Source organism: Nicotiana attenuata, chromosome 6 (assembly GCF_001879085.1).
Source record: "Nicotiana attenuata strain UT chromosome 6, NIATTr2, whole genome shotgun sequence".
Classification (NCBI taxonomy): domain Eukaryota; kingdom Viridiplantae; phylum Streptophyta; class Magnoliopsida; order Solanales; family Solanaceae; genus Nicotiana; species Nicotiana attenuata.
Window position 1 is genome coordinate 84,113,510 of NC_031994.1, and position 16,508 is coordinate 84,130,017.

Genomic DNA, 16,508 nt, shown 5'->3' on the forward strand with positions numbered 1-16,508 from the left:
AATGATGCAAAAAAAAAAAAAAAACTATTACACTCTCAAACCTATTTAACTTTAATCCATATTTTAAAGTATAAGAAAATAAAAAAATTGTGGGCATACACATTCCAATTATTATAAATAGAAGCCTTAGGCTTTGGTCAAATAATTCATTAGGAGGGGTTTCATTTAGGTTTATAGCTATTGAATTTGGAGTTTGGACATGGTTCCTTCTTGCTAGCTAGCTGATGTATTTGTGGCTGTTGTTCCTGCTGCATACATCTGCCACCAATGTTGACTCTAATTGGGCGGGGACGATATGGTGGTGGCGGCGGAGTCATCGCTCTCTCGATTTATGTGTGAGATGAGAGAGCTATGGCCCAATATATTACTATCACCACTATATCGTCACGTCTAATTAAAGGTAAGGTTAGTGACAGAGGTATGCGCGCAAATCAGCAGCCACATATGCATCAGGTAGCAAGAAGGAACTACATCTAATGTCCAAATTTAATAGTTATAAACTTAAATCATGAAACTCTAATTAACAACACCATATATAGATTTTGATTTCTCAAATTTTTAAATACATCTGAAATATCTCACTTAGTTTATGTTGATGAAAAACGAATGAGTTAGAGTAGAACTTGTTGCGGCCAAACGCACTCACGCAAGTGTACGTGATCGTCAAGTAATAAAGTAGTGAGTAGAGTATCGTTCCCACGAGGACTTGTGATTAACTATTAACTAAATTAGACTATCCTAATTATCTATACAAGAATTAAACCTAGAAGTATTTGATTCTAAACTAATTAAATAAATAAAACAAATAATGAACTTTTAACAGAGAATGAGCAGATTTTTATGATATCAATGTAATGAAAACGATCTAGGGTTATGGGCTATCTAACATTCCTATTGTATTCTTCAATTGAATTGACTAACTAATTTATCGAGTTTATTGATTGACAGGGTTAATATTGCTCATAAGAATCTGTCGAGTTCTTACTCGCCTATTCAAGCTAACCTAACGCCTATATGTCTATGGAGTTAGAATCAACAAGAACGCATATATAATTCCTGTATTTCAACCAAGCAAGGCAATTAGGTATATGTCTATCCTAACCGCGAATCCGTCCGATGCCCAGGTTCAAGAACTTACTCTACTCAAACCTATATGCAATCTAGAATTTTCACTTTCGAGTTCAACTCTAGATTCGTAGATAGTATTCAATTGGTGATCAAGCAATCAAATAATTAAGTGCAGGATTGAATAAATAAGCCAATATGATAAACTAAGAAATCAAAATTAATATCCGAATAACAATAGTCATGAAAGAACCACAACCCTAGAACGTGAAGATTAGCTCCACATAGACATGGTAGCAAAACAACAAATCATACAAAGAAACATAAAAAGACTAAGTTGGTGGAAGAAAAGATGAAACCCGGCCTCCACGGCGGCTCTGTGCTCTTCCTTGGTCAAAAATTACTCTAAAAACGTTCTCTCATGTATATATACCAAGTAGGGTTGGGCCCAAACAATTATACCTTCTCCAATGTGAAAAAGGACACTTTTCCCGGGTGACTAGCGCGAGCTCGCGCATGACTTCGCGCGTGACTTCGCGCATCATTCTGCCTCCAGCTCCTTAACACGCGCGACTTCGCGCAAACTTCGCTCGTTCGCGTATTTTTCACCCTGTTCAGTTCCGAATTTGGGAAAACGTAAAACCTGAAAGTTGTAGCCCTTTGAGTTAGCTTTCCAACCATATATTGTGGAGCCAAAATGGAGTTCTGAGCAAAAAGTTATATCTATTTTACTAGACAGTGCGCAATCTGCCTACTGGAGTCTTCGTTTGCTCTAACTATCATCCGTTGACCCCCCAACACGATCCCCGCTTAATTCCTTGAACTTTTACTCAAACTTTAAAGCTTCAAATCACTTGAATTCATTCCATAACATCTATATAGCTCGGAATCACTCCTACAAGGCATAAAACACACCATTAGTGCAAAACACTAGCGATTAAAGCTCAAACTCAATTAAAGTGCAGTAAATTAGAGTGTAATAATCGACTAAAATATGTAATTATAGCCTATCATCAACACCCCACACTTAAACGTTGCTCGTCCTCGAGTCAACCAAAAATTTACTCTATCTATGAGCACTTAACATATTCGAAGCACACTACACCAATGATTATGGTTGATAGTAACAATTAAACTCTAGCATATGCAATCATCATACACTTCTCTTTACTTATGTCATTCTTCAAAAATATTCAAACAAAGACAATATGCTCACAACAATCCTAGCCTCAAAAACCGACTCAATGTCACAATGCACTCATGGCTTGAACACCCAACATCCTAGAGAAGTCTAATAATGTTACCTATCCTTCGTGAAATCATGTGCCCTCACAACCAAGGCAAGAGAGTAAGTTGAATCCACACATTCGAATCTCATGATCAAATATATTTTAAGGACTCATATATATCAAAGAAAATATCGCTCACCCTTCACAAAAGAAGTCACATGCATGTAATTGGTACCATAGGCTTGCCCATAATGTAAATCTCTACTAATGTAGGCTCACTCGATCTAAAATCAATTAAGACTTTTTCATGGTTGTAATGTGGGCTAAGGGACGGGTAGGATATATTTAGGAATAGTGACTGACCCTCCTAAGCACTTTAACACACCACATAATCAACTTTAAGCGCAAATTCTTCAATCCACTTCAATTTCATAACTAAAATCACCCCAACAATGTTCCCTCATTCTTTAAGCACTACATTAATTCATACCCACCAGCAGGAACAAGACAACAATGTATTCATCTCTATATTTTTTTTCCTTCAGATTATTCTTTTTTTTCAATTTTTTTTCAATTTCTGCTAGTGGTGTGTTATCTTACAAAACAAGTGCACCTTTCTTCCTTTTATTGGTTCCACTCAAAAGCCACCCCACACTTAGTTCCTTCTTACTTCTTTTAGCGCTCATCTCACATTAAAGTGCTTTAAGAGGAAAAAGGATCAAAACAATGTCAATTTAAGAACAAAAAGGGTATATGCTTGTAATGTGGGTGCCAAATAAAAGTCTATAGGCTCAAAAGGGTTAACTAGGGATGAATTTTATTGTGATAGAATTAAGCTACAAAAAAGTNNCACACACACACACACGCACACACACACACAGACACATATATATATATATATATATATATATATATATATATATCAAAGAACTCTCTCTCTCACACACACAAAAGAAGCCACATGCATGCAATTGGTATCATAGGCTTGCCCATAATGTAAATCTCTACTAATGTAAGCTCACTCGATCTAAAATCAATTAGGACTTTTTCATGGTTGTAATGTGGGCTAAGGGACGGGTAGGATATATTTAGGAATAGTGGTTCACCCTCCTAAGCACTGTAACACACCACATAATCAACTTTAAGCGCAAATTTTTCAATCCATTTCACTTTCACAAACAATATCACCCCAAAAATACTCCCTTCTTCTTTAAGCACTACATTAATTCATACCCACTAGCAGGAACAAGACAACAATTTATTCATCTCTATTTATTTATTTTTTTCAGATTATTCTTTTTTTTTTCAATTTCTGCTAATGGTGTATTATTTTACAAAACAAATGCACCTTTCTTCCTTTTATGGGTTCCACTCAAAAGCCACCCCACTCTTAGTTCCTTCTTACTTCTTTTAGCGCTCATCTCATAATTAAAGTGCTTTAAGAGGAAAAGGGATCAAAACAATGCCAATTAAGAATAAAAAAGGTATAGGCTTGTAATGTGGGTGCCAAATAAAAGTCTATAGGCTCAAAAGGGTTAACTAGGGATAAATTTTATTTGTGATAAGCACCTAAAATTTCGCTTCAACTCACATACCGGGCAAGTTCTAGACACAAGTACAATACATAGACTATACAAAAACCTCACCACACATGGCACATGACTCACTAAGGACGGTCTCATTCCGACTTTCAACTAATGCAAGTATTCACAAAGCCACGAAATATTAAGCATTAAGCACAAAGTGAACACAAGTCAAGATAACGAGACATAGGCATCACAAGACATGCTATCCAACTAAGCAAGGCATTATCAATAATTTCAAATCATAGGGAAGATACTACACATGCCAAAGCCTAAATATGCTACTATCAAACAAGTCAAGGGCGCCTAGGTTCATCTTTCTTCCTCCATTTATTCTCTAAACTACTCTAAAAGAAAAAACTACCCGGTTCAAACTACATCCCATGGAAAAGAACCGAGGCACAAAGAAAAACTACAGGGGATTATTACTACCTAAAGAAAGCTAAAAGACATATTTTTGGATTTTTGTTTAGACTTTAATCCCTCAAGAAAAGTGTCCACAAAATCCATCGTCGGGAAAAGTCCAACTTTTCTACTTTTTTTTTTATTTTCGTTTTTTTTTTATATTATTTTTTTTTCTTTACATAAAATCTACTACACTAAGAAAGAATACTACAACTAACCTAGGATAGAGCAAACAATTATCCAAACAATCTCCTCACCCCATATTTAAAATTGTGCAATGTCCTCAATGCACACTGTAAATAACAAGAAGGTAAAAGAGACTCCCTGGTAGGCCAAAGGCCGAAGCATTAGCAGCTCACGGGATACTCAGACTTCTCCTAAGGATGGTCCTTGTCACACCACCTTTTTTACACATCTACCCCGAAGGATAATGTATAAGGGAGTTTTTCCATTTAAAGTGACATTATCCGAAATGGGATTATTTATTTATTTTTAGAGTTGCCACTTGGGATAGGATTGGCTTTTGGTGTCCCAAGTCACCGGTTTAACTTTAATACCAAATCGAGGAAAATTTCGACTTCCCAGTTGGAGTCTGCGAACCAGAAATTCTGAATAAGGAATTCTGTTGACCCGAGGGAAAGTGTTAGGCACCCCCGGATCCCGTGGTTCTAGCACGATCGCTTAAATTATTATAATTGGATAAAAATCTGATTTTAATACATGTTTTAACCTATAGTGCAATTTTAAATCACTTACCGCTTTATATTAATTTTAAGGAAAATTACAACATTATTAAAACACGTCTCGAACCACGTCACATAAATGCACCCGTGATTTTTGGCATATTTCAACATCGTTGAGATTTGGATTTGGGTCACATAAATGTGCACCCGAGTTTAGGAAAGTATATTATTAAAATGCGCGCCTAAAGCAACTAACGTGGTTATAACTTTGCGGGAGGCCATGAAAATTCGCTAAATGGCACGTCCCGAGTTCTAAGTATTTTAATGGAAGTATTTAAAGAGGGCCACGCAATTTATGATTTTTGTTTGGCGCGGCGCACCTCGATTTCATTTTTTAAAGGATACTAGACTAAGGTTGAAGGGTCATGAACTATTATGTTATTTAAGAAGGCCTTCCTAGAATTATTTTTGAGGGCCTTACTAATTGGCTAAGGTCATAAGGACTAGATATGGGCTATGAATTTAAAATCTGGTAACTAAATACAAGGCTAAGGTGATACAACTGGGCCTGAAAGAGAGGCCCAATATTTAGTGTTTGAATTCCTGAAGCTGCCTGCGTACAAACGCCTCAGCTGTAAAGCTGATTAATATTTTGGCCTCTAAGCAGGCCCATTTCAATCACCTGGGCAGCCTATTGTTGGCACTTTAACTAACAAGTATAAAAATCAATTTAAATGTTTATTCTCTTTCAATTTACCAACTCAAGCACTGAAACTAAATTGGATTGCAGAAACACTGACTTTTGAATCACAATTAAACCTGATAATTTCGCATAAAACACATGAACAATTCAATTCCGCTCAAATTGAACACATGCTGATTTTAAGTCTAAATTTCATGCTCATATTCAAATTATATGTATCCTGATGAACCACACACACTCATTCTGAAGCTTTTACTTCCAGAACCACATTTGAACTTACATACCACATTTGCAGAACTTAAGGCATTTATTGGACTGAAACTAGACATAAACTACTGAAATTTAATACTGAAGTGTGGAGACATCTCAAATATTCATTAGGCCCAAAATTAACGTTAACATGGAGTACAAACACTGGTCCTAAAACCAGCTTCAAACCCACACCATATTCCAATTTTTAACATTCAAACTAACATGGTAGCAGCCCTTAAAACATTAAAATTACGCTAACATTACTAAATGGACATTTATGAGTCCCAACAGTCCAGTTATTACAAATAATCATGTGTCTAAACTATATAATTTTCCATATTCTCATGGAGCCTAAATTCAGCACCTAAACAAACATGTTTGAAATTAAACTAGATTAAACTAAACAAATTCAGCATGAATCAGACAACATAAGGGGATTAACAGGGAAAATGTGCAACAATCTCTTCATTCCTTCAATAGGTTCTGATGCAAACTTCAAACATCATTTAGAGGACAAGGCAATACCTGGAAATTAGAGCAAAATAAGAAGATTGAAGATCAGATGTACAGCAGCAATGTAACAGATGCAATCTCAGCACAGAAGCAGCAATCACAGATCCAAAATCCCAGGAAAAGAACAAATGCAATAGACCAGCTATTCACACAACCAGCAAACAAACGAAACAGATCTTGTATGAACTGAGAACTTGATTTAAAAGCTGGAATTCAAACTCATCTTAAGGAAATCTTCAATGAAACAGTATTTTTTGGAGTTTTTGTGCTATATTTTTTTTTTTTTGGATTTTTGAAGAACTAGGACCTAAAATAAACCTTCTACCTCTAAGATTTCAGATTTGGGTTTTTGAATTTTGAAATTCAAATTTTAGATGTTCAAACTTGTAGAAACTTTTGGGGGAATTTTTAGATTCTGAGACTTGTTAATGAAAGCACTAAGCATGCCTTTTATAGGCAGGAAGAAGGGAAGGAAGGTTCTAGAGGTTTTCACTCATTTTTCCCCCTTTTTATTTTCAGAAATTACTTACTAGTCCTAAAGTTTTGACTTGTTTCTCAAGTTACTGCTTTCAAGATGCTGAAACTTACACTAAGACCCCTTCTAGAAGGATCTAGGGTATTCTAGCTTTGTTTTCTATCTATGGAATACCTATACTACCCTTTACCCTGGTTGGAATTTGACTATGGCTAAACTCAAGGAGTTTGAACTCAACTATATCCAAACAACTAAATTAATAACAACAATAAGAAATTACTAACTAAAACACTGAAATAATAACAATAATAATCAAACAATGACTAAAATCAAACTATAGAAATTAAAGATAGAACAGAACAACAATCAAAACAGAACAAATCCTAATCGGATTAAACTAAAATCAAACTAAAATCAGAAATCAGAACAAACTAAAATCTAAACAGAACAAACAAACAATACGAATTAATCCAAAAAAAATTAAACACAAAATCAGCACAAAAATAAAAGAAAAATCAGAACAGAATTGAACAAGATCAAAAACGAAAATTAAACTAAAAATTAAAAACTATGAGAACAGAATCAATCAAACAAGAAATGCAATCGAATAAAGAGAAGGAACTCACTGATTTTTGGTCTTCTATTTGATTGCTTTTCGAAATTGATTTTTAGTTAATGTTATATGTTTATTTTGTTAAAATAAAACATATAACATTAATTTAAAATCATTCGAGTTCTTGAAATTCAAAAAACAGGTTAAAATTTGAAAACCCTAGATCTAAAATTAATGGGGTTTTGCTTGGATTTGAAGGGTTCTAGTTTGGGATTCGGACTGAGGGATATGAGGAGGCCGCCCGGTGTTGATTTGGTATCGTTTGGAGGTGTTTAGGGTTTGGCCGGAATCTTTGATTTGATATTCGAGGAGTTTGCTGATGATTCGAGGGACGGGGTTTGGGGGTTCGGAAAGAGGAGGGGAAGGCGGTTCAAGGGTGTTAATTTGGACTGGTTTGGGTGATCGTCGTCGGACACGGTGGAGGCGGCGAGCACTGTTTGAATTATTCGAAGAGTTGGAAAATAATTTGAGGAAAAGTATGGCCGGATTCGTAATGAGGGGGCTGAGATGGTGTAGTGGTGTAAATTTGGGTGTCATTGGACGCCGGCCGCCGCCGTAGGCGATTTCCGACCGGCGGCGGGCGGCAGAGGGACGGTGGGGTTCTGTCTCTAGGGTTAGAATGAGAGAGACGATAGGTAGGGAGTCTGAGGGGGGGTGGTAGTTGTTAGGACAGTTATATATTAATGCATGGTTCCCGTCCGTTGGATCAAGCAACCTAGACGGCTAGGATTGGTTTAGACCAAACGACGTCGTTTTTGGGGTAAGGGGAGCTGGACCGGACCAGGGGCGGTTTTGGCTGGGTTTCACGAGCTCAAGGGCTTAATTGATTGGGTTAATACATTAAATCCTAAATTAGCCCAAGACTTAGATATTAACAGGCCAGATTTTTTCTCTTTTATTTATTTTTTTGTTTTCTTTTCTCATTTAATTCCTTTTTGTATATTTTCCTTTTTCTTTTAAAAATAAAACCTGAATTAAAATTCTAAGGACCTAATTAAACTAATTAACCCTAAATGATGATTACTACAATTAATTGAGACAAATTAAAAGAAACTAACAAAATTCAAAGCTAAAAGTCAATTTTTTTATGATTTTTGTATTTTGTAAAATTCTATTACTAATTAGTCTAAAAAATATAAAATAAAATCCTAAATGCAAATGCAATATTTTTGTATTTTTTATGAATTATCTAAAAACTAAACATGCACACACAAATGCAAATACACAAAAATTATACAATTAAATCCTAAAAATCAAATAATAAGAGGAAAATCCTAATTTTAAGAATTCTGTAGGAGCAATTCAAGCGAGGCAAAAATCACGTGCTCACAGTCCTTTGTGCGGGTACCTCACACTAGTTCCAACCAGCTGGCTCGCATTTGCACACTTTCAGTGGCTTTTCTTCTATGCTCATAATCCTACAAAAAAAGTGCTACAAAGATAGAAAAATAAAATAAACAAAAATAAATAAAAATAAAAGAAAGCAGTAAAACTGGGTTGCCTCCCAACAAGCGCCTAATTTAAAGTCGCGGCACGACTTGAACCAATTTTTGTCTCCACCTTGAACTTATGAATTGTACCCCTAACATGGCATCCAGTCTGTGGCTATGCACCTTTGGTGGGGCTACAAAGATAACCATGCCAAGTAATAAATTTTTCACTATGCACTTCTTGGCCTTTAGATGGGGAATATAATTTTTGCTTTCTAGCACAACAAATTCAAGAATATAGGCACCCTCATCCTCACTCTTTGACTCCCTCAAAGGCTCAGATGGCTTGATTAGTATCTCACTGTCTAAACACAATGTAGAAAAATGATTGGAATGAGGTCTAATGCGCCCTAACTCATGAATTTTACTACTATTTACATCCCCATATTTACACACACTCAAGTCTCCCAAAGTAATGTTGTCTACTCTCTCACATGACTCTAAAGCACTCTTCTCACTATTGGCATCCTCAAGAAAAACATGGTCTAGTGATTGGTATTCTCGTTTTAGCTCCTCAATTTGATCTAGAAGATTTTTTTCAGCTTCACACAACTCATTATTAAATTGTTGGGCGTTACACGCATCAACCTTTGCACTCAAATCTGCATCTAAGTTATGTACAGCCAAGCCAAAATTATCAATTTTATGTGCAAGTTCATCTCTCTCCTTAGACCAATCATTCACCAACGTTGTTAGAAGACAACGTCGTTACGCATATTCGCCTAATCGAGAATATTCTTTCCAATACCAACCCTTACTCCCATATTCAAATTCAGACCTCCAAGAAGTCAGGCCATGACAAGACCAAAAATACGAGCCATAAAAGTCTTTTGTCAACCAAGAGTCTTCATCAATAGTCTTACCTCCGTATATTTCATCCCCAAATGTCATGCTGAGAGAACTAGGAACACACTAAGAGAAAAATATCAAATATTTGTAAAAATAAAAGTATATACAAAAAAAGGATAAAATTTAAAGTCTAATCTAGAAAAATAGTTAATTTCTAAGTCCCCGGCAACGGCGCCAAAAACTTGTTGCGGCCAAACGCACTCACGCAAGTGCACGTGATCGTCAAGTAATAAAGTAGTGAGTAGAGTATCGTTGTCACGAGGACTTGTGATTAACTATTAACTAAATTAGACTATCCTAATTATCTATACAAGAATTAAACCTAGAAGTATTTGATTCTAAATTAATTAAATAAATAAAAATAAATAATGAACTTTTAACAGAGAATGAGCAGATTTTTATGATATCAATGTAATAAAAACGATCTAGGGTTATGGGTTATCTAACATTCCTACTGTATTCTTCAATTGAATTGACTAACTAATTTATCGAGTTTATTGGTTGACAGGGTTAATATTGCTCATAAGAATCTGTCGAGTTCTTACTCGCCTATTCAAGCTAACCTAACGCCTATATGTCTATGGAGTTAGAATCAACAAGAAAGCATTTATAATTCCTGTATTTCAACCAAGCAAGGCAATTAGGTATATGTCTATCCTAACCGCGAATCCGTTCCCTGATGCCCAGGTTCAAGAACTTGATCTACTCACACCTATATGCAATCTAGAATTCCCGCTTTCGAGTTCAACTCTAGATTCGTAGATAGTATTCAGTTGGTGATCAAGCAATCAAATAATTAAGTGCAGGATTGAATAAATAAACCAATATGATAAACTAAGAAATTAAAATCAATATCCGAATAACAATAGTCATGAAAGAACCACAACCCTAGAACGTGAAGTTTAGCTCCACATAGACGTGGTAGCAAAACAACAAATCATACAAAGAAACATAAAAAGACTAAGTTGGTGGAAGAAAAGATGAAACCCGGCCTCCACGGTGGCTCTGTGCTCTTCCTTGGTAAAAAATTACTCTAAAAACGTTCTCTCTTGTATATATACCAAGTAGGGTTGGGCCCAAACAATTATACCTTCTCCAATGTGAAAAAGGACACTTTTCCCGGGTGACTAGCGCGAGCTCGCGCATGACTTCGCGCGTGACTTCGCGCATCATTCTGCCTCCAGCTTCTTAACACACGCGACTTCGCGCAAACTTCGCGCGTTCACGCATTTTTCACCCTGTTCCTTTCCGAATTTGGAAAAACATAAAACGTGAAAGTTGTAGCCCTTTGAGTTAGCTTTCCAACCACATATTGTGGAGCCAAAATGGAGTTCTGAGAAAAATGTTATATCTATTTTACTAGACAGTGCGCAATCTGCCTACTGGAGTCTTCGTTTGCTCTAACTATCATCCGTTGACCCCCCAACACGATCCCGGCTTAATTCCTTGAACTTTTACTCAAACTTTAAAATTCCAAATCACTTGAATTCATTCCATAACATCTATATAGCTCGGAATCACCCCTACAAGGCATAAAACACACCATTAGTGCAAAACACTAGCGATTAAAGCTCAAACTCAATTAAAGTGCAGTAAATTAGAGTGTAATAATCGACTAAAATACGTAATTATAGCCTATCATCAGAACTTAAAGGCTTTGAAGCCAAGAGTATATTTCTCCTTTTTCTGTTTTTTTCTATACTTTCTTTTTCCTACATTATCTATTTGTTCATGACGGTTATTTGGATGGATTTTCTACATAAACCGTAATATTATCTTCCTTTTTTTGTTTTTGTTTTGTTTTCAGAGTTGTATTAATCCCCTTGGGCAATAAAAAGTTCAATAAAAGCCTTTTGGCCTCGTTTATTTAATTTAATGAAGGTCCAGATTTAAATCATTCAAATCTCAGTTCATTAAGCGCATTTTTTTCTATCATTTATTTGCTTTTTATAGGTCTAATTCGTTAAGAGCTCGTACATCTTAAAATTATCAAGACGTTATTTAACAAAAAATTCCTACAAAGGAAACATTTTATCACTATTCTATCCACTAACACGTACCACATAACCACCACCAGTAATCTCGACCACAAAACTAAGTACCGTCATCAATTATCTCCGCCACCAACTTTCACCGCACAATTATCAATCACCTCTACCACCAAGTATCCACCGCACAACCACCAATAGCAACAACCATTGCCACCTCTATAGTTTTGTCACGACCCGTATTTTCCACCCTCGGAAGTCATGATGGCGCCTACTAATACGAGCTAGGCAGGCCAATTATTTACTGTCGCGACCCCAAATAACGGTCGTGATGACGCCTATCACATTGCTAGGCAAGCCAGACCAACTATCAAACTATAACCCATTTTCATTTAGTAAGTCATTTGCTGACACAGCTTAATTACCAATTATCATAATAAGTGTTTAAAACAACAAGAAAGATGTGCAGAATCAACAAGACATAGAAGCTACACAGCCCACACTGATCTGGTGTCACGAGTCTAGAGCCTCTAATACAAGTCTGAACAGTCTACTACATAAATAGTCTAGAAATGCGGAAAAATAATAAGATAGAAGGGAGAAATCGGGGCCGCGGACGCCATGCAACTACCTCGAAATCCCGACAAGTGCTGGAAAAACAGCTGAAAGCTCTCACTCGGCCTCTCGGGCACCTGGATCTGCACACAAGGTGCAGGGAGTAACGTGAGTACGCCAACTCAGTAAGTAACTAAAGTAAATAATGGACTGAAAGCAGTGACGAGCAGTTCAAAACATATATTCTAAAATCGGTTCTGTCATAAATTCATCATTTTCAGTTTAACACTTGAAATCAATTACTTGACAATATGTCCAACAGAGGCTTATTCATAAAAAGAGTGGAAACAGTAGAAATATCATAACAGGGCCCCTTGGGCAAGAAGTCACTCGAAATATAGCCCCTCGGGCAGCCTCTCAGTCACACGTGACTCAACTCTAGTCACACAATACTCACTATCAGCACTCGGCTCAGTATTAACTCATAATAATAGAAATCATAATAACCGCTGCGGCGTGCAGCCCGATCCATATATTTATAGTTGACTTCGCTCACTGGGGGTGTGCAAACTCCGGAGGGGCTCCTACAGCCCAAGCGTCATATCGTTGCGGCGTGCAGCCCGATCATATATATATATATATATATATATATACGGCGTGCAGCCCGATCCATATAAGTATCGCTGCGGCGTGCAGCCCGATCCATATAAGTATCGCAGCGGCGTGCAGCCCGATCCATAATATAGACATATAATATCCTCACCATAAGGTTCTCAACCTCTCTCGGCCATTAGCCTCACAGCATCTCGGGCATCACAATAGAAATTAGGGAACTCAGCCCAAACAGTCCTCACAGTAGGAGTAGAATGATAAAACCAGTTTTAAACATTTAACAAGTAAAAACAGGACTGAGGCTATGCTTTTAACAAGTAAAGTGAGGAAAATAGTTAAGATGCCCCTAAGGGTTTCTACAGATCGGCACAAGGCCCCAAATATGGCATAAAGCCCATAATACAGTATAAGGATCCAGAATCCAGAATAATATAACATTTACAAATAAAATACGCGGCTCAATAGTCGCTACGGGGCGGACCAAGTCACCATCCCCTACCGGTGCACGCCCACACGCTCGTCACCTAGCATGTGCATCACCGCATTTATCAAATCAAGTCAAATACCAGGGTTTATACCCTCAGTTCCAAATTGACAATGGTTACTTACCTCAAATCGGTGAAAATACTACTCCGCGACGCCTTTGCCTCTCGAATCGGCCTCCACTCACGTCGAATCTAGTCAAAATCATATCGAATACGTCACAATATGCTAAGGGAACAAAGCCCAAGCGAAAACAATCGAAAAATACCAAAAAACCAGAAATTAGCAAAACCCGAGCCCCGGGCCCACTCCTCGAAACTCAGAAATTTTTACATCAACGGATTACTTATCTCCCCCACGAGTCTATGCATATAAAGAACACCAAAATCGGAGTCCAAATGACCCCTCAAATCCCAAATCAAAACTCCAAAATCCCAAGCCCTAGTTCTTCCATTTTGAGTTCAAGTTTCCATGAATTTCTAGGTAGATTTCATAATAGAATCGAGTTTTAGGTCCGAAATTCTTACCTCCAATCGTTTCCCCTTGAATCCCTCTTCAACCTCCTTCAAAAATCTCTCAAAATGAACAGCTATGGGTGAAAATAGACCCAAAATCGCGACTGAAATGACTTAAAACATTCTGTCCAGTTCTGCTATTCCTTCATCGCGATCGCGGCACTAGCCTCGCGATCGCGAAGCACAAATTTTAAATTCCCAAAAATAACACTACGCGAATGCGAAATGGGCCCTGCGAACGCGATGCTTTCGCCTCTCACACCTACGCAAATGCGAACGCGAAGAACAATTCCTCTTGGACCCTTCTGACCCCATTCCTTATACGCGATCGCGGACAACTCCACGCGAACGCGAAGCACAGGATCCCAGCCTTCCGCGATCGCGAAGCCTCACACGTGAACGCGAAGGCTTAAATCTGGCCTTCCTCAATTCCTTCTATGCAATCGTGATACACCCTACGCGATCGCGAAGGGTAATTCTCTGCAACACCTGAAACTTCAAAATCTGCAATCTTTTAAGGCACAAAATGGTCCGATTGACCATCCGAAACTCACCCGAGGCCCCCGGGACCTCAACCAAAGGCACCAACACATCTTAAATCCTTATTCAAACTTGCTCCAATCATCAAAACACCGCAAACAACATCAAATTACCCAAAACACATCGAATTCAAGCCTAAGTTTCTAAAAACATCCGAAATACGCTTTCGATCAAAAACCCCACAAGACCACGTCCGAATGACCTGAAATTTTGCACACACATCCCAAATGACACAACGAAGCTACTGCAACTCTCGAAATTCCATTCCGACCCCCGGATCAAAATCTCACCTACCAACCGGAAATCGCCAAAATATCGATTTCGCCAATTCAAGCCTAATTTTACTCCGGACCTCCAAAACCCATTTCGGTCGCACTCCTAAGTCACAAATCACCTCCCGAAGCTAACCCAATCATCGGAACTCACATCCGAGCCCTCTAACACATAAGTCAACATCCGTTTGACTTTTCCAACTTAAGCCTTCTTAAAAGAGACTAAGTGTCTCAAACCTTATCAAAATCATTCCGGATTCAATCCGACTAACCCGATACCTCAAAACACAGATGAACAAAGAAAATAGAAGCAGAATGGGGGAAACGGACCAGTAACTCATGAGACGACCGGCCGGATCGTCACATCCTCCCCAACTGAAACAAACGTTCATCCTCGAATGAGTCGAGAAACGTACCTGAAGCCTCAAACAGGTGAGGATATCTGCTCCGCATCTCCCGCTCGATCTCCCAGGTAGCCTCCTCCACGGACCGACCTCTCCACTACACTTTCACTGAAGCTATATCTTTTGACCTCAACTTCCGAACCTGACGCTCCAAAATGGTTGCTGGCTCCACATCATAAGTCAAATCATCCTCCAACTGAACCGTGCTGAAATTCAGAACATGAGACGGATCTCCAATATACTTCCGGAGCATAGAAACATGGAAAATCGGATGCACACTCGACAAGCTGGGTGGCAAAGCAATCTCATAAGCCACCTCCCCAATCCTCCGAAGTACCTCAAAAGGCCCAATGAACCGCGGACTCAACTTCCCTTTCTTTCCGAATCTCATAACACCCTTCGTGGGCGAAACCTTCAACAGGACCTTCTCACCAACCATGTAAGACACATCTCGAACCTTCTTGTCGGCATAACTCTTCTGCCTTGACTGCGCTGTACGGAGTCTCTCCTGTATCACCTTCACCTTATCTAAGGCATCCTGAACCAAATTTGTCCCCAATAGCCTAGCCTCACCGGGCTCGAACCAACCAACTGGAGATCTACACCGCCTCCCATACAAAGCCTCATATGGAGCCATCTGGATACTCGACTAGTAGCTGTTATTGTAAGCAAACTCTGCAAGAGGTAGAAACTGATCCCATGACCCTCCGAAATCAATAACACAAGCGCGTAGAATATCCTCCAATATTTGAATGGTGCGCTCGGACTGCCCATCTGTCTGAGGGTAGAAAGTTATGCTCAACTGCACCTGAGTACCCAACTCTCGCTAAACATGACTTCCAAAACTGGGAAGTAAACTGAGTGCCCCGATCTGAAATGATAGACACTGGGACACCATGCAACCGAACAATCTCCCGAATATATATCTCTGCTAGCCGCTCTGAAGAATAAGTAGTACAGATAGGAATGAAGTGCGCGGACTTGGTCAGCCTATCCACAATCACCCAAATAGCATCGAACTTCTTCAAAGTCCGAGGGAGTCCAACTACAAAATCCATAGTGATCCTCTCCCACTTCCACTCAGGAATAACCATCTGCTGAAGCAAGCCACCCGGTCTCTGATGCTCATATTTCACCTGCTGACAATTGAGACACCGAGCTACAAATCCCACAATATCTTTCTTCATTCTCCGCCACCAGTAGTGCTGTCTAAGATCCTGATACATCTTCGCGGCTCCTGGATGAATAGAACTACCACGAGCTATGGGCCTCCTCCAGA